The 27,384-nt window shown below is 32.9% G+C and overlaps 1 protein-coding gene and 1 long non-coding RNA gene across 2 annotated transcripts in view; one reads left to right on the top strand and one right to left on the bottom strand.

The window, feature by feature from the left end:
• Csgalnact (Chondroitin sulfate N-acetylgalactosaminyltransferase) overlaps positions 1–27,384 on the bottom strand; it is a 1,311,749-nt gene that overhangs the window by 170,059 nt on the left and 1,114,306 nt on the right. The window lies entirely within an intron of this gene.
• Positions 10,767–23,270, top strand: LOC138698203 (uncharacterized). The gene is made up of 2 exons (XR_011331766.1): positions 10,767–10,903; positions 21,023–23,270. It is a non-coding gene; the product is annotated as an uncharacterized lncRNA (long non-coding RNA).

Genomic DNA, 27,384 nt, shown 5'->3' with positions numbered 1-27,384 from the left:
TTTACTTATAAATGCTTAAAAATTGCCTAAATCTTCCATTTCTTTGCTTTTAGCCATCAGAAAGGATAGAAACTGAAAATTCTTCATTCATTATCTTTTACTGTTACCAGAATTCGGAGAATTATCGATTATTCCACATTTGTAAGGTTTAATGCCATCAGACGCGGAGAAACCAAATAATTTATAATCAACCAATTAGAAAATTGTATTTCGAGAGCTTGGTGCTTATTTCTATATTGCATTTGTGTCCATTTTGTGACTTTGGAGTTGCCTACTGTTGTGTTTTGCGTGATGTTGCGCGTGCTGTAAATAAGCGGCGTCGGTTATTTCATATTTTCTGCCTTGGCGAAATCCAAGTTGAAGCCTGATCTTGTTTTTATGAAGGCTAACTTTGGTAAGCTGCCTGATCATGTACTAAACTAGAAGCGAGGGGTATTCCACTCCACAATTCAGTGCAAATCATGAAGTGGAAATTATATTTTAAGAAGTACCTACTAGTCAGTTTTGAGGACTGACAGCCAAGCATTCAAACATAATAATGAGAAGTTCTGATTGAGAGAAAATGCTGGTGGTGGTAGTAGTACAAACTGGAAGCGACACTGACAATACTGCATTGCCTACAGATTAGCCCCCAGCGGAGATTGGTTCACTCAAATACTGTCTAATCCCTTCGTGTGAAGTGGAGAGAAACTTTCCTCAATTCAACAAGAATATTTTTCAATGGATTGTTCAGCCTATAACTTATCCTACTTTTAATTGACTAGTCAAACATTTAAAATATTACAGAAATATGTGGAGGACAAACGTTTTCGCCATTAGGGCATCTTCAGGTCCTGAATAGTGTGTTGTTTTATGAACACCTGTTTTTTAATCCTTCATCATGAAACAAGTGTTCACAACACAATACACGATTCAGGACCTGAAGATGCCGTATTGGCGAAAACGTTTGTCCTTCACGTAATATTCTGTAATATTTTAAATATTTGACTACTAAAGTCAATTCAAAGTAGAATAAGTTACAGACTGAACAATCCATTGAAAAATATTTGTATATTTGTAACTTACCTATCAGACCAATACGTCAATAAAAATATTCTTACAGACAACAAACATCAGTTTTCCTTAGAACGTTTGGAGAAATATTAAAGTCATTCACTATCACAATGACGTCCTTACAGAAAGTGATATTTGATGTATAATGCTGCATCTTTCAATAATGTGCAGTTACAAGTGCCCTTTTTAAATGCCTAATACATAGTTTTTAAATGCCTTTTTGCCTGCTTATTTTTTACTTTTTAGTGCCTAAAAATTCGATAATAATAGTAATAATAATAGTAGTAATAATAGTAATAATAATAGTAGTAATAATAGTAAAATAATTGTAATAATAATAATAATAATAATAATAATAATAAACAATTACACATAATTTCTGTACTGATCTTGTAGCCATAACACTGTAATTACACAGAACGTTTCCTTGGGATTGTTCTCTAAACAATGTAAACCTTTCTTACGAATAATTTAGTAATATATCCTTTAATGCACCTTAGTTTATAGATAATTCACAACTACACAGAAAACTTGGATTATACATTACTCATAGGCCTACAAGAATTCATCCCTAGGCAGGCAAAAACATTCTTCTCGCATATTAGCAATGTTTCAGAAACAGCTTTCTTTTGGAAAAGAACTACCCAGCATACAAGAATTAAAAGCCGTCGTTCACAGGACATCCTACTACAATCTTCATATTATTCATCCAATGCAGCCGATGAAGGATATTATAAACATATAAATTTCTCATATCGTATTCAAAATTCTTACATATTCTGTCACAGAGGGATTGACCTCCTCCTCCTTGTTGCGTAAGCTCACTTATATTTTATGTATTATGATGGTTTTTCTCACATATGTATAGCGTTTTAGCGTTGAAGGACCAAAAATTTTATTTAAAAAACCTTTTAGAGTAGTTCTTGAAATGAGTTGTGTCACATGAAAGTACCGAGAAAAACATCTTCTGGCTATTTATTCAGTTGCTCGTACAAAATATAACATTTGCCAGTAGTTAACATTTTCATGAGGAAAGGATGTACCCAATAGTTTATCATAATCATCATCATCATCATCATCATCATCATCATCGTGAAGAGCATTGGAAATACAATTAATTTCAATTGGGGACCATTTTTACTGACAGTTGAAACCTGAATACTGTCAGAGTTGAGTCCGTATGTGGCGTAGAAAACGGTAACTGAAATTACGTCGGACAATAATTCACTCTGCGTAATTTGCGTGTAGTATGGCGCTGGAATAATACTGACAGTAACTGAATCAGCGCTTAAAATTATTGCTAAAATGCAAAACGAACAGGATATGTCATTCGGAATTAGCGACTAGAGGTACAACTTTTTTCTGTCAAGGCGAAAATTTCTTGCGCATAATTTTACACCCCTGTTAGCTTACGTGTCATGCACTCAATATTACTAAGCTTCGCTTATTTGACGATATTCATTGTTTATCAGACACCGTTGGGGGGTCACATCCAAGGTCAATGAAAATAAATATTTAACTTGCCTTCGTGCTTCGGGTTTAATGTCATGAGACAAACAAATGCAAAGCATCTGATGACTCATCTCAAAAGGAAGATCTCTTCTTGGAAATTCCTAAGGCCTACAGGCATACACAAGCTCTGCACAGTGAGCTAAAAGAGTAGGGCTATTCTATGGCGCCAAAAATAAAAAAGTCCTATGGAATGGTAATTAGTTACAATAAGTTATTTATTTTTAAGGATAAAGCGACTTTAGTCAGTCCATCACTCTGTGGAGTAACGGTTAGCATGCCTGACCGAAACGAGCGCCCACGGATTCAAATCTTGGTAGAGACAAGTTACGTGGTTCAGGTTTTTTCCGGGCTTTTCACTCAATCCATTAAGATTAAATGATTGGTAACTTTCGGCGCTGGACTCTGAACTCATTTTGTTAACATTACCACCTTCATCTTATTCAGAGCTAGATAACTATAGAAGTTGATAAATCGTCGTAAAATAATCAATTAAAACAACTTTAGTCAACATCTAGGATCTCTAGTGTACTGATAATCTTATAATAAAGAGATACTGTGTTCGATTTTCGATATCTGTATCATGAATTTCATCTCATCCCACGGATTAATTGAGTGGTTCAGTGCCAGAATTACCTAAATCACAATTACACTGAAAAAAAGTTATTGAAGGTTAAACTTGGACGTAGTTGTTTTAAGTTATATGCTCTCAATAGGAAATTATTTCTCCTTTACCATAAGCTAACATTTATTTAGTGCAAATACTTTGGCACACATATAAATGATAATTTACAGTCATTCTGTGCAGAAATCAGAGGCTTAAAAATTTTTTAGTTAGATAACTCTAGCACCGAGCGACTTAATTATTCTACCTTTTTTCTCTGTACAAAATTTCACTTCAACTATTTAAGTAAACACCTGCTAAAGTAAAACGAAAATCAATCTAATTAAATTCAAATATAATAATGTTAAAAAAATGTTTATCAATGGCTCGCTTTCAAGTGCTTCTTTCTTCGAGTTTCGTCATAGTTTAATATATTAGCAGCAGATAGCCTACTGTATACTATTTTTAGTAAAAGTGGCAACTCTACTGGAATTTGAGCTCTCTTAGTTATTTATAACGGCTATAACTACAAGAAAATAAATAATTTCTATTTCAAAACTACCCTTCAAAAATTCCAAATAATAAATATAATTCCATCTTCCAAAATTTAATATTCATGAAATTGCTATCAACAAACAAACATCCCCAATACGATTAGATAATGCAGTAATTATACCTGCATTATAAGATTTATGAAGTATAAATTCAGTATCGCGAAAAAATATGAAAAAAAACTCATATATTAATATGTAACTTACTGTATACGAACTATCCTCAGCAGTTGACTTAGCTGTATAACACTCACTTCTCCCCCCGAAGAACAAATAGCTTCATTCCATGATATCCTCTTCGTCTTCGTCGTCATCGTTACCATTTTGTACCTCATGATTTTCAAATAATAATGCGAAATTGAACTTCAGAATACAGCTTGCTCGTTTCCTTTTTAGGCACAGGTCTTAAGCTTGCGATAAAAGAATCAGATACCACAGCAGGTAGCCGTAAAATATCAAACTTCTTACGTAATATTTTGTTCTTTAGACGTGTGAACTTATATTGCAAAAAAAAAAAAAATATGTAGGTATTTGGACTTGTTTCTTGTGCGTATCATAGTAGTCTCATAGATTTCATTTTGATATATGCGACAATACGGTTGCTAGATCTCCGGGCGTCGCCTGGAGTGCCCGGTTTTATGAATCCATCTCCGGCCAACAGGAAACCTTTTCCCGGGGAAATTGCGTTTGAAATGTTAATAATTAGCAATGTTGTAGTGAAAATTCACTGTCCATCAAATAACTTCAAAAGTGATCATCTGTGTCGGGCGTACATTGACGCAAGCATAGAAATTAAAAGTGAGCAATTGTGGTAGTGTTTAAGTTTCAACACGCTTCTCTTTTCGCCAATCAGACGCTAGTCTCTTACACTACGCCAACAATCATCAACAATGAAAGATGACGTAAATATTAAACTAAAACGGATAATTTTGATGCAGTGATAATATATTTCAGAAATATGATTTCAATCAACCATTTTCAATTAATTTTGCCATTATTAAAGTTTTGTATCAGTGTTTTAACAGCACCTGAATGCGTAACAATGGAATAATTTCAAATTTAAAACTCAATATTCACTTCTTTGATCCTTTTCAGTCAGTTCTTACACTTTTATAGTGCAGTGCAGTCTATTATGCGAAATACGAAAATTTGTGAGAGTTTTTTTGTATTGAGTTGTGTTCAGTATGAATTCGGCAAAAATGTACTTTACTTGTTTCGTGATGAATGGCTGATAAGTACAAGGACTGACTGGTAAAAGGAGAGGATGAACTTTCTTGCAGGTGTAAAGTGTGAAGTGTTTCATTTACAGTAAACTATGATGGCGTTAAAGTTGTTAGCAAGCATTTGGAATCAGAGGGGCACGAAGAACATTACCGAGTACAAAGTAGGAATAATTGTATTCTGAAATTTATGCCCCCACGATATTCAGGTAAGCATGATAAAGTTACAACAACTGAGTTGGTTAGGTGTAAAACATCACCACTTTTACAATTCACAAGAATGTGTAATAAACTTTACTCCTGTGTTTTCAATGACTTCAGTAGCAAAAAAAAAAGTGAATGTTATTTATGTCCCGCCCACAATATGAGACATAGGCCAGTTTTACACTAATCCTAAACATTTAGTATAACTTGTTGCTTGTGTAGGCAGTCTTTTACATTAGATTTACGAAAATTGGTTTATAGCGCAACATTGGCAGTGATAAAATTGTGAAATATACGGGTGAAACGAGCGTTAAGCGACTTCCGCCGATTTTGGAATAGACACCGACGCACTTGAACTGCCAACATAGAAAGCAAAAAATCGCACTCAATCGCTTTCACCTTCATCTTGACGGGATAATAAAAACCTAAACTAACCTAACCTAAATGCGTCGGTGTCTATTCCAAAATCGGCGGAAGTCGCTCAACGAATATTCGTTCAGTGGGCGGTGGATACTCTACATTGACCCAAAAAAAAATAAATAAAAATAATAATAATAATAATAATAATAATAATAATAATAATAATAATAATAATAATAATAATAAGTTGTGCGCGAAGTGAAGCCCTAGTTACAAGCGTTCTTCTACCATTCTCACAGGAAAGGCTTCTGAACGATTTAAAAAATACCCCATTCTCAATTCATTCAGATGCGTCAAATAAAGGTAACAAGAAGCATTTCCCATTAGTGGTGACATTTTCTGTAAAATATGGAAAAGGTAGCAATATTCTAGACTTCTGTGAAGATAGTAATCAGTGTGCTGAGGACATTTCAAATAAAGTTTCATCAATTTTTGCAGAAAATGAACTTAGTTTAAGTATCATTGTAGCATATTCGGCTGATAATCAATTTGTTAACTATGGTAAATACAATTCAGTGTTCAGAAAAATGAAAAACAAAAATCCTAATATAATAAAGACTAAATTTTGTTGCCATGTACTGCATAATTGTGCCAAATTTGGTTTTAAATTCCTTAAGTATGATGTTGAGGTTGAAAATATATTCCTGCTTCTCGTCGTCATATAAGAATGTAGAGGAACTTAGGCCATTCTGCGAATTTGTTCAACAAGGAATATTTTCAGATTTTGCGCCATATTCCAGTTTGATGTTTGTCCCTTCAAATAGCTGTTGAACGCCTTGTTAAAATTTGACGTGCTTTGAAAATGTATTATTGGGCAAAAGGTGAAGAAGAAACGCATCTTTTAATTTGTAAATTTATGTTCCCAAAAAGATGAAGTAAATGAACATTCATTGTCACTGGCAGAATGTTTTCTGTATTTTGTTAATTGTACACTTTCAATTTTCTGTAAGGCGATTAAAATAGCTATTAGAATGTGAAAATACGCTTTCAACCGAGGTGCATAAAATCATATTGGGAGTAAAGACTCAAATAGAATATTGAAAAAAAGGACTCATTTTTCGGTTTTGAAGTGAATATGTAGCTTGAAAATCTCACAGAGGCCGAAAAACAAACTAATGAAAGAGTTCACCACTGATGACAGACTGTCACAGTATCTAGCTAAGTGGTACGATTTTAGTGACAATACCATATTTTCAATTATATCTGTTCTTGATCTACCTCGCCCATTACTGTTCTCATTATTAATTTCAATTCAGGAACCCGCCCCTGAGCACGAGTTCTACTCTTTCAGGGACGAGCTAAAGTTTTTCTGTATATATTATATTTTATGTTACAATTATTAGCATAATAATAAATAAAAAATAAATAAATAAATTTAATTACTTAGTTCACGTAGCAAAGAAATTCCAAATTACTTTTGAGTTCGACGGAAATGAACTCTACAATGAATGGTGAGTTTTAAAGGCAGTGATAACAACACTGATACAAGACAATGATAGAAACCAGTGTTGCAAAGTTTGTTTTTTTTTTTTTTTCGAAAAAGCTACGGTCTCTAATATATTAATAATAATGCGACATGTGCTAGCAATTCCAATAAGGCGCACGTGGGATCATGAATGGTTTGTGGACAGACGACGGGAACAGAATGTCAACAGAACTAGTGAAAGCAGAAATTTTTATTAAAATGAACTTGAGTGTAAGCTGGCAGAAATTTCACAAAATAGCCTTGGAAGAAAAGATACTTCTCGAATCTGCAAGGAGCTCCAAGAAATACAAATTTTAAGGTAGGGCTACGTCTATTCTTAATATAGTAAAGATCTAATTATTGCTGAATTGTAAACATTTTTACAACCTTTTTATGTGAGGCTCTGAAAAAATTAACTAACATGCATTTAAAAGAGCATATTTTTCTGTGCCATACCTAAAAATTTCACCATGATTGGATTTTATTTGGCGGAGAAATAAATTCCTAAATTGCGCAAATCAGGCATTAAAATTAAGGAACTTATTGAAATAGTAATATGCGTTACAGGAGCGGTATGTTGAAGTTCTCATGTTCGAGGAAAAGTTTGAAAAAGCGAAACATAATTGAGCTTTTTTAATTTCCGAGAATTGTAAGAAAACGTACCGCTCGTGTATCGTACATTATTTTGTGCGAAGATCGTTTATTACATACCTGAAAGAGGAATTTCTAATTAGTTGCAATGAAATCTCCATCTTGGTTTCTGTTCAATGACGGCAACTTTGGAATACCAAAATATCTATATTCAACATTGTTGCTTTAAAATGTTTTCTGTGTTTACTATACTCCAGCAGGCCGTGATATACGTCTGTCTTTTTCCCCCCAGTCTATAAATGCGAACTTAAAACACACGGTAAGGTTATGTAATGATTTATTTTTCATTTTAATAGCTAGTTTAACAATAACTTATTATTTATGTAACATATTGCCGTAATAACATTGGCATCTGGAATCTTGTTGATTTTTTCACGGCTTCCTTAATGTGACTTGCATCACGAATGCAGTAACTTTAGTGGAGTTGTAGAGTTTACTTATTTTTTGCAAATATTTAAAAACAATAATTAACAGTGCGATTTAGGTGAAATTGCAGTGGTAAGTTTCCAATTTATAATTATTACTATATTGAACGTCTCTAAAAATAATATGTTAAAAGCCTAAAGCAGTAAAATCAATATGTCACTTAATCGGTAAGAAGAGGGAGATTGTTATGAGTGTTAGGTTGGGAATACTGAATGTGGAATTTTAGACTTTCCGCGGATTGGTTTTGTGTGGAAACCAAGCAAATACGCACGATCTCGCACAAACGTATATAGACCCTATATATTTTTTTCATGATTTCAAGTATTAATTTATCCGTCAAATCAAATCCGTCATTGTTGAATTTTTAACCGATCCTTTAACTTGCAGTACAAAATGAAATAATAATAATAATAATAATAATAATAATAATAATAATGATAATAAATTTTATAGATATCATAAATCTCCGGGTTTGGATATAGTGCAACCTGGCAACCCTAGCGGCAAATATATTTATATAAATGTGCTAATAAAATATATTAAGATAATGGTAATAAAACACAATTCAAAAATAGAAACTTACAAGACAAAAGTGTGATTGCGACAAAGGAGACTTATGCTTGCTACTTGTACTTTTTATGCATTCAGCAAAACCTTAGCCTCTTCATTTACGTGCCAATGAATGAAACTACCAGTTCCAATTTATTTTCCTGAATTATTGCTATTCAAAAGAAATACATAAATGAAAGAATTAAATATACAGCTAAATAAAAAATTAACTTTTATTCTCTGGGTTACACACAGAACGTATTCTACACTACTCGGCTGGACGAGACGAAACGCCACCGAAGCTGGAGAAAATTATAGTCGCCGGAGTGCCACTACCTGCTCCCGGGTTTATGGCCTTGTTGTTCTCGGATTAGATCCCGTACAAAGTACGTTATGAATTAGTTCGCAAGGTCTAATTGAATGATTATCAGAAATCTAGCAATTATTCATAATTTTTTTACCGTTCTTGTGCGCAGTAATAATGAGTCCGCCAATTTACTCAGACGTGTGCAACAATCGAGAGAACATTCTCGGACTACCAGATCCCGCGCAACAAAATATTGCAGAAAGCAGTTTGCAGTTTTGTGCTGAGTCCCGAGTGTGTAAGTTGTGTCATGAGGTACAATACAGAACAACGTACTTTTATTTCTAATACTTTCGCAAAAATGTCTTCTTGGAGAAGGTGTCACCTTAAGTTCCGTCGTCAATTTCCCGATTCCCCTGTGCCGGTTAAAACAATATACCGACTAGTAAAGAAGTTCAGAGAGACAAGGTCTGCACAAAATAAGAAGCCTCGTGTGAATAAACGTGTACTAATAGAGGAGAAATTTACAGAGCATTTACAATCGCTTTGACGGTAAGCTTATGTTTTTATCGTACCGCATATTACTATCGCGCTTTGACGGTAGGAATACCACTCCTATAGCATGCGGAGGCCGCTAGACTTTCGGTCAAGCGGTGGTGTTTCGTCTCGTCCACGCGGTATATTCCCAAATTTAAAATATTTTAATTCATCTATAAACCACACTGTTGAACTAGATATATGTAATAGATTTGACACAAATTTACGTAAGATACCTAGGCCTATATATAGGGAAATGCTATTTTACACTGTAATTAAATTTCCGTAACAGATTTATTTAAGATAAGGGTTGCTAATGTCATAACAATGAAGCGTCCTACATTAAGGCCAGCGATTCATGAGCCATTGAGAGAAATGCCAAGAATCCGAACCTAGCTGCAGTTTTAAAAGTAATTTAGAAAAGACTGATAGTTCATATTTCTGTGAGTTCTCTACCCTTTCGGCCTGACAACATGAAAAGAATTTCACTTTAATGTCTAAATTCAGTTCATGTTGTCCCGCATTGATTTGTGTAGCGTAAAGTGTGACACAAAGATCATTCTAACTGCACAAAACACTGAACGACATTTATACTGAATATTTTATCGACAAACTCTGAGAATAGCTGCCATTACATACTGCGAAAGAAAAGCGTAATGTATTTATTTTATTTTACTTAGTTATTTAACGACGTTGTATCAACTACGAGGTTATTTAGCGTCGATGAGATTGGTAATAGCGAGATGAGGCCGAGGATTCGCCATAGATTACCTGACATTTGCCTTATGATTGAGGAAAACCTCGGAAAAAACCCAACCAGGTAATCAGCCCAAGCGGGAATCGAACCCGCGCACGAACGCAACTCCGGATCGGCAGGCAAGCGCCTTAGTCGACTGAGCTACGCCGGTGGCTAGTGTAATGTAAATTTATTAGAATGATGTATGTATATCATATTGTAATTGAGCAATTACTGTGCAGATTTTAGTATTTATGTATATTTTCATTATAACCTGTGTATTTACTCATACATTTTGTAAATAATATTTTTCAAGTCGACGTAATCTGAGTCTTCCTTGTAAAATTCTTGAACCATTATGCACAGACACCATATAAACCTACTGAATGCTTTATTGTGTCAAACGGATATGTTGCAGTCCTTCCGATTGCTTATTCTTCTGCACTGAGAATATTAATCATGTAACCTTCAACATGCAAGTTGGAGCAGGAGGAAAGTTATATGACTTTCCTACTTCCTTCTACAGTGACTGTACTTCCTTCAAGCAATCAGCGACACCTGTGAGCAAGACTCAGTAGTTATTATGTTTATATTAATATGATCCCTCATCCGTCTAGAAGACAGTATCACAGTAACTTACCTATGTGAAATATTGGATTCAGCACTAATACAAGGTAAGACGTTTGTGTTGTTACATTTCTGATAAGTTGGACGACACTTTTTTAATTAGTGTCTTGTAAGAAATAAGCATAGTCTGTCCACTTAAGATTTTATAACAATTCTGAATGTAAACTTGTTCAAGAATTGTCCTTTGGTCAACAAGATTACACGCATTTTGTTACACATATGAAATCAGATTTTCGTGTAGAAAATGACTGTACAATCTCCAAGCGCGACGCAAGTGAAAGTTCTTAAATTGTAACTGTTTAAAAATGTTCGTGCAATGAGGTACACTATATTAAAGCTAAATTTAACACTTGTACCATATATGTTTCCGAGTTTTTAAATAAAGCAATTGGTTTACGGTAGCCGAAAATGCTGTAAGATATAAGAATGAAGTGCACAAAACCTAAACGGTTGTTCATCATTTGCTTTTCAAATAATCGCTTAGCACTTAACATTCAATTTTATTTGAAGTTTTTACATGATGAACTAAAATTCAATTCGAATTTCTGATCCAGCTGGATCATGCATTCTTTATTTATGTACTTGGTTGTTTATTATTACTTTATAGGATAGTACTACATAGGCTACAGTATATGACCAACAAAGCACCTTCTTCATATAGAAATATAAATGAACAATTTAACTTATAATCATTCAAATTGAATTACTTGAACAGCTATTACAAAAGAGAATATGCGACTCATTGACAATAGATATAAATAAATGAAAACATAAAAGATAAATGTGGCTTATAATGAATTAGTATTGACGAAAAATCATAAATTTAATACATCGATAATAAAATATAGGACCAGAATAAGGAAAAAATGCAATAATATCCTATGGCATGAATGACATTAGAAAAAAGCTGGCTTCTGAATAACTTTTCTGTACCGAAAGATGAATCAATTTCGTCACTCAATGAACTGAATTGCTTAACATCTTAATAAATGGTGACTTCATAATATGAAATACGTTTCTCGATCTTGGAATATCAAATAGAAAATTTTCTCTATATCTAAGTTGAGGGATATGGTATCATTTGAGTATTTGAGCGGAATTTATATCATTTTTGTTAACAATTTTCTTAGAAATATCGATTAAGTGATTCTGGTGTTATTGAATGTATTCAAACTAAAATTGATCTTGATAATCTAGTTGGGAAACGGAATGAACAATGTGTTGCAATGTTTTATAATATAGGAACCTAAGGAATTTATTCTGTATCAACTCAACTGAATGAACGTTGTCATTGCAAGAGAATTCGAAATGATTTTAGTATATATTACAACTTACTTCTAAATGATTACAAAATAAAATAAAAAGCAGAAGGTCCCGTGAATAATTTAGAATTATGAATCCCAGTGATTTTTACGCATAATTAATAATTGTTGTAATTTGGGAGGCGAAATTTAAATTATTGTCAAATTTTATACCTAAATCTCCTATTCTCGAAATACATTCCAATTTTTTGTCAGTAACAATAAGATGTAGAAATAGGTTCGTTTTTCCTGCAATATTTCATCACTTTACACTATTTATATTAAGTTTAAAGTGGTAACAATTACACCAATATGAGATATTGATATTTTCGTATTAACATGCAATGTCACTAATTTTAAAACATCAGCAAACAAAAATATTTAGAATGAGATATGACATTAGATAGATCATTAAATATAATTAAGAATAAAAGAGGTAGTATATTAGAACATTTTGATACTCCAGAATAGCTTACAAAATATTTAGATTGTTCATGTAGAAAGATCCGTACTGTTGCCCATTTTTTTTAATCAATGTAAAAAATTGTATTAATAATTTTGAAAATCCAAATTATATTATATTGTAAACGTACAACAAGATTTTGTGATTAATTTTGTCAAATACTTTCGAAAAATTGATATAAATTTGATTTGTTTTTACACCCATATCCAAATTCGTGTATAATTTATTTGTGGAAATTCGTTAGAGTGAATCTTTTACGACGGAAACCATGTTGATAGAGTAGGATTGACATGAAGGAGTATCCTACTATATAATTTATGCTCTAAGGAACAGTTAAAAAAATACGTATTATGTTCTAGTGAATTCCCATTTTAGCTATTTTAGTCCAGTATGGGGAACATTAATAAAAAGCTGTTTGAAGAATTGGAAGTTTTAGAAAGAAGAGCAATTAGAATATTATATGGAATTCCATATAATACAAAAATAATCTTACCCATTGAAATTTGAAATTCCAACTCAACACTGAAATTCATAATCACTGTATTAGACAAACAGAAACATATAACTGATAACACCACATTCTATTAAATATGACATTAAATCAGTATTATCTACTGGCTCAAAATATTACAACTCCTTATCCTTAGAAATAAAAAATATATCAAAAGTATTTCATTGAAAAAGAAAGTCAAACTATAAGTAGGGTATGTATAGGAGTAGATTTGCCGAGTTCTTAATAATTAAACTTGAATGTGTTTGGTAAGAATGTATAGACTAAATTTAGGTTTAAGCTTGCTAAGTTCCAATTAAGTTAAGTAGATGTATATATGAATTGTACTAGTAGTATTTAGACTAGACTTAGGCGTAAGTTTATAAAATTCATATTATTCTACAATCTTATGTAATTCAGTATATATAAATATATATTCACATTCGTTTATTATAGTTACCGCCACAAAACAAAACATATTCATATATACTGCTTTAGTTAGAGCAATAGCTTATTAGGGGCCATTTCAAAATAAATAAAATATTTCTTTTTCCATTGAATTTATTCGGGAAATAGCACGATAAATAGATAATATGCTTTCGTAATTATTGGTTTACTAGACAGGGCTAATAAGATGAAATTGTCCATTTATCTGGAAAGCATTCATTCTTCAATGAAATTTTCAATATAGAGGCCAATAGGTTTGTCAATATTATTTTCTCTACAAGCATGTATGATGCATGACAGTACATCTGTAGGCCTATCAGTTCATCCTCTATTTTTTCTTAATGACAGTTTTTACTATAATCGTTGACTGTTGGCAGTATAAGATCATTCATTAAGTCGTTCACACTCTGCAGCTCAACTGCAGAAGATATGACAGAAATACATTTTTTCTTGCCCTGCATTCTCGCACCCGTTCCAGTTTACTCTTTTTCGTTTTTGGTTGAATTGTTGGCTGCTAATTTAGACACTTTCTTTCACTACAAGCTGTTTTACGTTCAGCCCCTGATTTGGGAATATTTTCTATATTAAGAATACAATTTCACTCACTGGTTTCGACTATATAACGTCACCAACACCATACAGAAGACGCACTATCACGCAGCCTCACTACTACTAATGTATACATCAATTCGCTTAAATTGGTGGAAAGCTGCAAACCTCAACAACAAACACGATAACAAAATAACGAACACAATCCTGTAGTAATAACAAACAAAGTCCTTTTAAAACGACCATCACAATTTAGTTTCACAGCGTTCTACTCGTATCCTGGCTAACGAAGTTTCAATTCAATACTTGCACAGAATTTTATATATATAATTATTTACTTATACAGTAACGCCAGATTTTACTTATTTTTAAAGCTATAAATTTTATCGGTAGAATTGATCACATTGTTTCCTTTTTGTTTGATTAAGATCTGCATTATGTTATATTAAATGTAACAAACATATTCTTATCTTCAAATCGGTCTATGACGTGTTATTTCAATGAATTTATTTTCTTAACTTTCACCAAATGTATTTCGTAACATTCTTAGGATTAGAATACAGATATTAACAACAAGATCAATTTAAAATGGTAGCTCCGGTTCAGAAGCGATATGACTAGACAAGGAGATAGCTGAGGAGGGAAATATTACACTTCCGTACCTGTAACTTACTAATTAAGTAATTCCAGGGCTGAAGACATTAGCGCTTGACTTAGCCTAAATAAGAAAGGGTAAATGTTTATAGTAGTAAAATCTATCAAATGTATGATATAAGAGATCGGAACCAATTTTTTATCTACGCCATCTAGTGCCACAATATACCTGACACACTTCTTATCTTCAAGTTCCAGTGTTAATACCGAAGCTTTCAGAATGGACAGGGCTGTGTTATATATGCTCTGATACGAGAAACCTTTTTTTCGCATTTCGAACAACAGAAATCCCTGCTGTCAAAAGAGAGAGCAGAGACACGAAGAAATACATTTTGTAAATGGATTAATTTTTATAGAATCATTTGCGTTCAAAATAACATCCCTCCGCTGGTAGTGAAACTACTTAACTTCTCTACCTAAAACAGTCGGCCAAACAATAAGAATTTTGTACCTACCAAAAATGTATTGCTCATCGTCGGATTTTAATTCGCGAAGCAGATCAACAAACAAACGAGACCGATTTTTGGCACTTAACGAGTAGGCTATACGTAAATTAGAAGATATGTGCTTCATTATAGAAATTAACTTATTCAAAATGTGTGTAAGGGAAAAGGTACAACTTCATTCGGTAAAAATGGGATTTCCGAAGCATTTTTATGGAATAGGCCTACAAAATCTTGTAAGTAAATAATTTCTTAGATAACTCTAATACTGTTCGACATGTCCCTTAACGTGTCCGCATGCGCATGCGTCTTTAAATTTGTCACTGATTCTTCGAAACTTTACATTTTAATTTATTTTCCTTAATAATTTAATAATATATTTTTTAGATACAGTATTTTAATTAACTTTTAAGATTCTGTGTTTTGACATCCAAATAACACCACACTGAAGTATTGTTCAGTCAATTACTTATTTTTAATAATATGACAATTTGTAATAATAATAATAATAATAATAATAATAATAATAATAATAATAATAATAATAATAATAATAATAATAATAATAATAATAATAATAATAATAATACGTAGTAGCAGTTGCAGTAGTACATTTCACCAAAAAATATTAATTAAATATTTCAGTTCATTTTGTACATGTAGTTTTGAAAGGTATCAGGAAAATGCACTTTGTTTGAAGAATTTTCAACCAAACGTTTGCAAATTAATTACTTCAGTTAGTAAATAGGCCTGTGAAAATATTTGAAATGCAACATAAAACAGAAGAAATGTATTGTAATTATGCCAAATTTCAATTTACGAGGACTAAAAGATACTGGGGAAAATGTTTAAATTACGATTAATTTATACAATTGTAAAGGTGTACCTCGCCATTGAAGTACATCTTTTATTATCACAAATTTATACTGTTATTATTCATTTAAATTTTTGTTTAGTGACATATCTTCGAATATTTTTCGTATTATAGGTAAATTCAAATTTTTGTCACATCTAAGTGCTCTAAATTACACTTCATTTTACTGTTACATAATTTAAACTATCATTAGGCGAGTAAGGTTAGCTTTATTTATTCGTAGTAAGCTCCGATAAATGATAAAGTCCACTCCTGTGTAGTAACAGTCAGCGCGTCTGCCCGCAAAACCAGGTGGCCCGGGTTCGAATCCCGGTCGGGGCAAGTTACCTGATTGGGGTTTTTCCGGGGTTTTCCCTCAACCCAAGACGAGCAAATGCTGGGTAACTTTCGGTGCTCGACCCCGGACTCATTTCACCGGCATTATCACCTTCATTTCATTCAGATAATAACAGTACTAATAATAACATATAATAGTATTAAACGGAGGCTGAATTTTGAAAGAGCGATAATTAGATTTTAATTAAGTGTATATTCATTTTTATTTATTTACTTACGTTCTTACATACTTACAGCTTTTAAGGAACACGGAGGTTCATTGCCGCCGTCACATAAGCCCGCCATCAGTCCCTATCTTGAGCAAGATTAATCCAGTCCCTACCATCATATCCCACCTCCCTCAAATCCATTTTAATATTATCCTCCCATCTATATCTCGGCTTTCCCAAAGGTCTTTTTCCCTCCGGTCTCCCAACTAACACTCTATATGCATTTCTGGATTCGCCCATATGTGCTACATGCCCTGCCCATCTCAAACGTCTGGATTTAATGTTCCTAATTATATCAGGTGAAGAATACAATGCGTGCAGTTCTGCGTTGTGTAACTGTCTCCATTGTCCTGTAACTTCATCCCTCTTAGCCCCAAATATTTTTCTGAGAACCTTATTCTCAAACACTTTATCTCTGTTCCTCTCTCAAATTAGAGTTCACGTTTCACAACCATACTGAACAACCGGTAATATAACTGTTTTATAAATTCTTTCAGATTTTTTGACAGCAGACTAGATGACAAAAGCTTCTCAACCGAATAATGACGGGCATTTCCCATATTTATTCTGCATTTAATTTCCTCCCGAGTGTCATTTATATTTGTTACTGTTGCTCCAAGATGTTTGAATTTTTCCACCTCTTCGAAGGATAAATATATTTCCATTTCTTACAATATTCTGGTCACGAGACGTAATCATATAGGTACTTTGTCTTTTCGTGATTTACTTCCAAACGTATCGCTTTACTTGTTTCAAGTAAAATTTCCGTGTTTTCCCTAATCGTTTGTGGATTTTCTCTTAACATATTCACGTCTTCCGCATAGACAAAGAGCTGATAATAATAATAATAATAATAGTATTAAATGGAGGATGAATTTTAAACGAGCGATAATTAGATTGGAATTAAATGTACATTCATTTTTATTACTTATTACAATTCTTAATATTCTTCCCAGGTTTAAAATAGATATCAGTATCTTTCTTACTCTGCTAAACTTCCCATTAACAACTTACAGTTGCGGTTTGGGGAAGGAGATGCGCTTTATCATATATTCCTTCCTGGTTACGTTGTCTGCATGACGTAAGGTCACAGCTTAGACCTCACAGAACAATCGCTGAGAACTGGAAAATGCTCAGTTAAGTGGAAGGAGGATAAATTTACATTTTACACTCCAGAATTCGAGTCTACATAGGGAAAATTTTTTTTCATGACATACAGGCCAGTGCATGAGACCGGTACCCAACCAGCATTGTGTTGATTTTGGGGAGTTGTATTAGGTAGTGAAAATTAGCTGTTACAGGGAGGTAATTAACCTAACTACATGATACGTACGTTCTGGCTGAATTATCGTTCACCTATCACTATTAACCTCCGGGTAACGACTAGGACTCATGTTCTGAGGCTGTGCTTGGGTCGACTGCTTGGAGGGTTTTCGTGTAGGTTTTTTTTTCTAAAGCGAATATCAGGGAAGAGCATTGCGAATTCCTAAACTTACTTCTCGAAATATATTTCACTTTGACGAATCCCTTTATGGCTACATAATATCGTTCTTCATTCAGAGACAAGAAAATGAGAGGAATACAAAATCGAAGTTCATTTAAAGATTTAAAAATTATTTCAATTTTTAATGTATGTATTGTGGGAAATAAGTGGTATTTTTTATATAACCAAAAACATTTCTGTGCACCCTGCTAATCTTAATTTTTATTTCATTTTACAGATTTCTTTTCGAATAATGTATGTTCCATTTCATAATATAATAGAACCGTGTCTGAGACTAGAAAATAAGAGAAATCCTTCGTGTTCTATTTTATTACATTTGTACTTTTTTTTGTAAAAGGGGTGAACATATTTTATATGATCTCTCCCCGTCCTTGTACTAATCGAGCTAATAATAATAATAATAATAATAATAATAATAATAATAATAATAATAATAATAATAATAATTTATTGCTAGAACAAATAATTGTTTTTGTATATAAATATCACTAAATCACCTGCAGAAAGAATGCATACTCGTGCTCAAGGGAGTATTACACAAGAATTAAGAATTTTATTCATAATAGAATAAAAATTAAAAAAAAAAAGAAAAAGAAAAACACAGATATAAATATAATTGAAACTTTAAATTTTCTCTCTAAACAATAATGTTTAATTGATATTTTTAAATATGCAGCATTAGCAAATTGTATGTTTGAGAATTACCTATTGTCTTGTTATAAAGCCTTGGACCAAAGTTGCTACTAAGTTTATAAGCTACATCTGTGGTAAATACTTCAAGATGGAGTTCGATACTTTTCATTTTGTAGTTAGAAAAGAAATCTTACCTACAATTTATAACGATTTACGAAGTAATAAAATTGTATTAACTTGCCACAATGCAAAATTACAAATACTGTCAAAATCTAAAATTAATTCAAATGCGTAAGTTCAATTAGTGTGCAAAAGATAAGATAATAATAAAAGTAAAATTGTTTAACTTATAAAACTATATGTTTCAGAAAGGAAGCTAAAAAATAACGTCATGAGGAACATTTTACTTATTATTATTATTATTATTATTATTATTATTATTATTATTATTATTATTATTATTATTAAAATTAAAGTATTCATTAAAATTTCGGTTATATGTTTGTAATGTGTGTGACTGGCTGTCGTACAAACAAAATATAATCTCTATGACTTTAATTACATACCAGGAATAAAGTCCAAGGAATCTCATAAATCCCCTGTCACTTTTCATCGAACAATTTTGATTCCTTATATTGAATTAAATTCGTATTCTACATACTATATTAATTAAAACTATCTTTGAAAAATATTCGAGTGCAAGAGGTCAAATGACTTTATTGTCAAACGTCTGGCGTTAGAAAACAACAATAACAACATATTAATTAAAACAAAAGCTCCTGTTGTTCCAATTGGTGTTCCAATAATCTTTGCAACTGAATTTCATATATATGTCTTAAATGTATCTCCAATCTTTTTTTCTGACATTGTAAAATAAATATGTCCGTTATGAACTTTTATTACAGTATTATATTAGTATTAAATTTGTTATACCGGTACCCAATTCATGTGACTTAGTTCATTGAGGTAGCGGCTTTTTGGTCGCCCAGAAAAACACAAGACATTCACGCTTAAGGAGTTAGGTACAGCTTACAGCAGTAAAATTTTGGAAATATTCTACATTTTTTCCTCCATTACTGTATCTTGTACAATAATGAAAATTAGTGTGTGTAAAACACTGTCCTTCTGACATGACAGAAATATTTTTACGATTTTAAAAATTATTTATGTTTTTTGTTCAAAATTCAAAATGGTGGCAGTTCACTGTGCAGTGATGAAGCGTTTTCCTCATAACTCAAAAGCTATCCAACATTCTGTGATGACATATTTGTGTGTATTTATGCAGGTCATATCTACAATATGATACAAAATCACTTCTTTACCTTTGATAGATTGTCTGATAAAAAAATTAATTCATTTTAAAAAATGGTCAAATATTAGTATTTTCGTGTATATATAATTTTTTAAGGATGTAGTTGAAATATGATGATATTGTAAGCATGAGTTTCGGCAATAATATAAAAGAGAGAGAACATGAGAAAGTTAACAAGTTTACGAGTTATGAGGGAAACGCTTCATCACTGCACAGTGAACTGCCACCGTTTTTAATTTTGAAAAAAAAAAAAAAAATTAAATCGTAAAAATATTTTTTATATAGGGTATCAAAAGGACAGTGTTTTATACCTATCAATTTTCATTATTGTACAAGATACAGTAAGGGAGGAAAAAAATGTTGAATATTTCCAAAATTTTACTGCAGTAAGAGCTGTACCTAACCCCTTAAGCAACGTTCCCTATTTGTAACGCTGAGCTTCAGTTGCTGTTAGTTATGGTAATTTAAATATTCAATGTGTCGAGACAAAATATTATAGCTACTCAGAAGATGAGACGTATGAACTAAGTCGAGTGAAAAGCATTACAATGTAAAACGTGAAAATTGAAGTTCATATATCCCTCAAATATCACGGTTTCCTTTTCTAAATGTTTACGTTCTCGAAATTGCTGCATATAATAATTTAATTAAAAAAAGAACAGGAAAATAGGAATATTATAACTGGTCTCCATACGCTTGACACACAGACATAGTCTATCGATAAAGATTTTATGTTCCCATAGCTATGTCATAGGTTACACTTCACCCCCTCCCCTCCAAATGGCTGGGAAAGTGTTACCTACAAACAGTACTCAAGTTATACTTACTGTATGTATTAAACAAATATCATGATAACTTTGCGTTATTTGAAGAGTACGGAAAAATTATTGAAATCTTAATACATTTTGATTCACTTATCCTGTCTGACTTTGTATCACTTTTCTCTTTCAGAATAAATCCAGGATGGAAAAGATATCTAGTGATATACTGCGAGAGTTGGAGTGTCCTGTCTGCATGGAGTACATGCTGCCACCAATAACCATGTGTGAGAACGGGCATAACATCTGCAATAAATGCAAGAAGATATTACACATGTGTCCAACGTGCAGACAACCCTTCATCGACACCAGGAACATGCGGTTGGAATACCTGACGAGAGACGTGCAATACCCCTGCATCAACAAGAACAACGGCTGCAATAAAGTTATCTTCTTCGATCTCATCGAGAAACACCAATCAGAATGTTCTTTCGGGACCCATAAATGCCCTTTCACTAAAGTAGCAAAAGATAAATGTCAATGGGAAGGATTTCTATCAGACATGAAGAACCACGTAAAATCAGAGCACAGTTCGCAAACACGCAAACTCAAAGGCAAACAGACTATCTTCTGCACTAGTTATACATTCTGTCAAGCACTGATTGCTTTTGGCGACGTGTTCATGTATTATTCAAAAGTTAAAGACGGCATATTCTACAGTTGCATACTGTATGTAGGACCTAAGGACAAAGTGAAGAAATACAACTACAAGATAGGAATTACAACTACAAACAGAAAGGAGAATGCTACAATGTGTCTGCAATCGCGAAGTTTCTTGAATGATGTTGCAGATATATTTTCCAGTGGTAATTGTGCTTTGTTTCATTATAATTTTGTTATGAATTGCACTCGTGTGTTTAAGGGACTGCCAGTTGAAGTAGAAATCTCTTTAATAGAAACATAATAACTGATATCAAATTCAGCTGTGTAGTTATCACAGTTCGACACGGGGATGGTGAATCGCTCTGTGACACGAACTCTAAATTCTCAAGTCAAATAATCAATGAGGTGGTCAGAAGCAAAGGGATAAAAAGTGACATTTTTAAGGACATTAGTTAAGTGCATCCAGGGCAAGCTAAAATATCTAACATTTTTGTTGCAACATGATATATCTTTTAACCACATCATACATTAAAATTGAAATAAAAAATTTCACAAAATTTTGGAAAAATAAATTACTTTCAATCACACTTTCTAACAAATAACTAAAGTACACTTATACCGCTTTGCTTCTAACCCCCTAAAATATAGTATTATTGATACGTATGAAACGTGAACTTTGTAGTCTATGGACAAATATATCAGTTACTTGATACCTTTCACGGTTAAGACGTCGATGACTTAAATACACATCAAGCAAACACATTAATCTCTATGTCCATATATACATTACCTATTTCAAAAAATACAATATACCCGCCAATTTATTCAGTAGGCAGGGCCCACTACATTCGTTGATCCATGACTCAGTCTTTCAATTTCTCCATCCATTTATCCACTCACTGTCTCTGTCCATCCATTCATCCATTCTCTCCGTTCATCCATTCATTCACTCTACATCGTTGATCCATGACTCAGTCTTTCAATTTATCCATCCACTTATCCACTCACTGTCTCTGTCCATCCATTCATCCACTCTCTCCGTTCATCCATTCATTCACTCTACATTCGTTGATCCATGACTTAGTATATCAATTTCTCCTTCCATTCATCCACTCACGGTCTCTGTCCATCCATTCATCCACTCTCTCCGTTCATCCATTCATTCACTCTTTCGGTTCATCTAGCCTTCCATCCAACCGTCCACTCTTTCAGTTCATGCATTCACCCACTCATTTTGTTAGTTCATTGAATAATTCATTTAACCATTGAAAAATTCATAGGTACATATCATGGCTCAGCTGAAATCGATTTCCTTCTTCACTTAATCCCTGTAATGATAACAGTTTTCTTATTAATCGGCCGGTAGTTAGGCCTACTAACTTCCATTCAAAACTTGAAATTATACCACCCAGAACAATATTCTAGCTATTCACTCTAAATATTTTATCTCTAGTGACAATTTGATTCCCATAAGTAGCTATAGACTGATTTTCATGGAACAGTGGAACCGACATAGCCTTACAAAATTTTAAGTTTTCATTTTTTTTTCTTAATGTTTCCTACACCGTCTGAACACACACTTTGGAATCTATAGGGTTCATTAGAATGTTTACTGCGATTAAACAAACACCAAACTGCATATAAATTGGCCACTTCTTTCATATTGTAGCCTTTTCCTGACTATTGCAAATCAAGTCTACAACTATCTCAGTTTAACACCTTATAGAAAATAGCATTCGGACAAGTGAAATAAAACTAGTGAATTCTGGAAAAAAAAAGAGATTTGTTTAAAGAGACTGCTATTTAATTGTAATCCAAATTGTACAAATGAAAACCAAATTAAGTCCAGTATTATTATTATTATTATTATTATTATTATTATTATTATTATTATTATTATTATTATTATTATTATTGGTTGGTTAGTTAGTTAACTATCCGAATACAGGACTGAACCTCACAAGTGATACCAAGAAGGTGTCACGTATGAGGCAACTAGGCCAGGAGATAATGGGATAGGGTGGCCAATTCCTTTCCCTCTCCATTGCATACATCGCCGACTAGCTGCATATTACACTAGTCAGACTTCAGATGTATGCAAACAATTTGTTCTTCCTCTGACACATATAGTCATGTGAGATGTACTGTCTAATTGTGATAATAGATGTGCATATCAGCCAGAAACTCAGAGGAATTATTATTATTATTATTATTATTATTATTATTATTATTATTATTATTATTATTATTACACAAAATTACACAAGAATAATATGAACTAAACGTTTAATATCTACTTATTGCAAATGAATGTATTTTACTATGCTAGTATGCAATATTAAAGGAATCATATTTTATGTATAAATTATTATTATTTTATTGCATATTTTGCATTGTTATTTCTTATATAACACTAACTTCAACCTCGTATCCTATCCATGTTCAATCTGAAATCTGATTCCACAAAATAATGTGGGTCGCGATCTGGAACCGCACTGTTTCATTCAAACTTATACCACAATGTACAGTCACGAAGCTTAATACGTAGGCAATATGCATCCATAGATAGTTGCTAACTACTAGGATCGCTACTATCGCCTCATCACAGACAATGCGTAATAGTACCAGCACAGTCTATTGTTTCTAGTACTCTTAACAACTCAAGCTTCGTGATTATATATACTAGACCAGTGATGTCAAAGCAAGCGCATTTTTCTGACCTTGACATCGGGGCATCAAACGCTAAGCATGGAAAGCGGAAGGGTTGTGTATACGAATAAGCAGCCTGTTGGATTAAGAAAACAGTGGTACACAAACTTCAAATGGAACGTGAAATTTTATGCCGTTATTTTTATATGGCTTCTTCCTGTTTGATATTGTCTGTAAAACAAAAGTACTAATACCAATTTCTCAATATTGCAGTTGTGTTTTAAACGTTAATAACATAATAAAGAATTAAGAAGGAATATTCACATAAATTCCATTATACTGCACTAAGTGAATGAAACACATAATTAATAAAGAAAGTGATATCCCAAAAAAAGAGACTGAGTATGACATGATAAGTTGGAACTGATATCGATGGTACCTTTAGCCTTATAATAGTAATCAATAAACTAATCAAAACAATATTACAGTACAAAGCAAAGTTATCTAGGTGCTGTATATGTTTTAAGTGTAACTAATATTCCACAACAAAACTCTTATCGCATTATGCTTTTAAGGTGATATTGGTGAGCAACTTCCTATCATCGGAATATTAAATTATTTTCTCGAAATGTGCTAACGCTATAGAGCTGACAACACATAGGCACGTACCTTTTGCTTATGATGTAACAGTAGTTGCTTTGTTAATTCATTTCCTTACAAACAATTTTCATGCGAATATCTTCAAAATGTTCAATACACTATCTTCAGTATTACGTATTTACGATACATTAGATTTACAAAAACATTCTGTAAGGCTACTAAATAAATAGGCCTATATCTGAAAATTTCACTTTTCTATTTTAAAAAGTTGAGAAAATATTTCTTTTGAATAAAAAAAGCAAACTTGTGAAAAATAAGCATTAAAATTAAAACTTACATTCTTATAATGCACTTACACTTCTCAGACAAATCTAAAAATTAACATGGATACAGTTTTAATAAGTTCGCTTCCCTTTATACATTGAATCAGTTCCGGCCATCCCTGTATATAGCTCGACCAAGCGGCATATATTACCTCTTTCGTCTGTCTCTTTCCTTTCCGCTGTAAAGTGCTCAGTCTCTCCTGAGCTCTAAAGCGCCCGCTTACTCCTATGGGCATCAATTGACATGACTCTACTAGACTGTGCCTATACCGAGATCACACACGCAAGCGCGCACACACGCACACACATTAATAAAGTAAACTGTCAACTATATATGACACATTTCGTCACTCTTCACCAGTGTAGATTATATGCATATATGTAAGCGGAACTTAAATAATATCGTATTAATACGTGTGATGTCCAAGATACGAATCTTATGCATTATCTATGCGTCCAAGGGAAGACTCATATCACAAGAATATTGCTGCCTCGCGCGTCGGTTTGTTATGATCAGTTTGTGACGAGACGTTAATTGGAGATCTACATACCGTGTAGTCCACGGCAAACTCAAGTACCTAAGATTTATCTATCAACCTAAAAGCGTATACGCAAGGCATGTCAGAAGCCTCAACAAACCAAAATAACTTGTCACTGATTCTCGCCGTTACGAACACTATTTAAGAAACAATCACGCTAACAGTAAATAACATAGAACAGCTTAATGACCAGGGAACGGATTTATATGGACTAAAAATATATGAAATATGTAAATATATATGTAGTTATTTTTACCAAAATATGGAATTAAATATGGATTTTTACCAAAATATGGAATTAAATATGGACTTAAAATTATAAAAAAATGACTATGTACGTTAAATATTGGTACATTTTAATCAAACTAAACAAAAAATATAATGGACGTACCTTATCTTCCAATGTAGTTTCAACAAAACACAATTTTTATTGTCTGTTACCATAACAATAGGTTACAAACATTTCTTTCAAGTGCTGAAAAGTGAATCTTCTTCTATTGTCTCTGAGGATAGATTTATACTGACTAAAAGAGCGTTCGACGTCACAAGAAGTAACTGGTACATAATTCAATTTCACAATGTCTGCTGGGGATAAGTCCAAGTTAATCTTCACTGTTGATTCACCACTCATCACAGCAACAACCTTTTGTAGTTCTTCATATCCAGGGTTTTTTGAAAGTACAGTGTCCACCTTAGCTCTTACTGCATCTGCAACTTTACCTCTACCACGATTCAGTTGTTCCACAGTACTATTTATAATTTCAAAACTTTCAGATAGTGAAAGGTGCCTATTTTGGAGACTTTTGAGCGTTTTTATGATGCATGAAAATGTATGCTGAATGTGAGCTAAGTCATTCTTCACACTTATGTCACAGGTAACTGTTTTCGCAGTATCAATTGAGACTGCATCTTCAGAGTCCAATGCAAGGAGAACATTGTTAATAGAGTCTATATGTTCGGCATAATATTCAACTGCTTCTAGCCATGTACCCCATCTAGTTAAAATTGGCTTTGGTGGCAATGGAATTTCAGGGTACATTTCTTTCAACACGTTAACTCTACTGGGAGCTTTGAGAAATACTTTTTTCACTGATGAAATCAACAAATCTACTTTAGGGAAATTGTCTCTGACCACTTCTGCCACACGATGAAATGCATGCGCCACACAAGTAAAATGAGTCAATTTAGGATATACAACAGATAATGCTTGTCCAGCTTTGACCATATAAGGGGCAGCATCGCTAATAAAGAATAACACATTATCGTACATAATACCCTTTGGCCACAGGATACCCATAGCTTCGTTGAACAGTTTAACTATAGTTTTGTTATTGCACTTTTCTAGAACATCACAATGTAAAAGAATTCGTTCAGAATATTGTTCACTTAACAAACCGATAACTACATTACCAACAAGTCTACCTTCTTTGTCGGGAGTCTCATCAATGGAAACCCAAATTGAACTATCTTTAATTTCATCTCTTATCTTCTGTATTGTCTCATCGTAGATGGATGGAGCATACGTCTTCCTAAGTGTTGACTCATCCGGGATTGTATGTTGAGTATATTTTTCAAGGAATTCCCTGAAGACCTTATTCTTTAGTTTGTAGAGAGGAATATCAGCAGAGATGAGAGAACGGCACAGGTCGATGTTAAACTCAGATCTTACATTCGATGTTGTTGGTTGTGTTAAAAACAATTGTCTCTGCTTGGAATTTAGTTGTTTGTTGGCCTGATGTTTACTAGTTGTAATGTGTTGTTGCACCAGGAACTTTTGTGTA

Source organism: Periplaneta americana, chromosome 4, assembly GCF_040183065.1.
Source record: "Periplaneta americana isolate PAMFEO1 chromosome 4, P.americana_PAMFEO1_priV1, whole genome shotgun sequence".
Classification (NCBI taxonomy): domain Eukaryota; kingdom Metazoa; phylum Arthropoda; class Insecta; order Blattodea; family Blattidae; genus Periplaneta; species Periplaneta americana.
The sequence above is the reverse complement of the archived record's forward strand: the minus strand, read 5'-3'. Positions and strand labels throughout refer to the sequence as shown.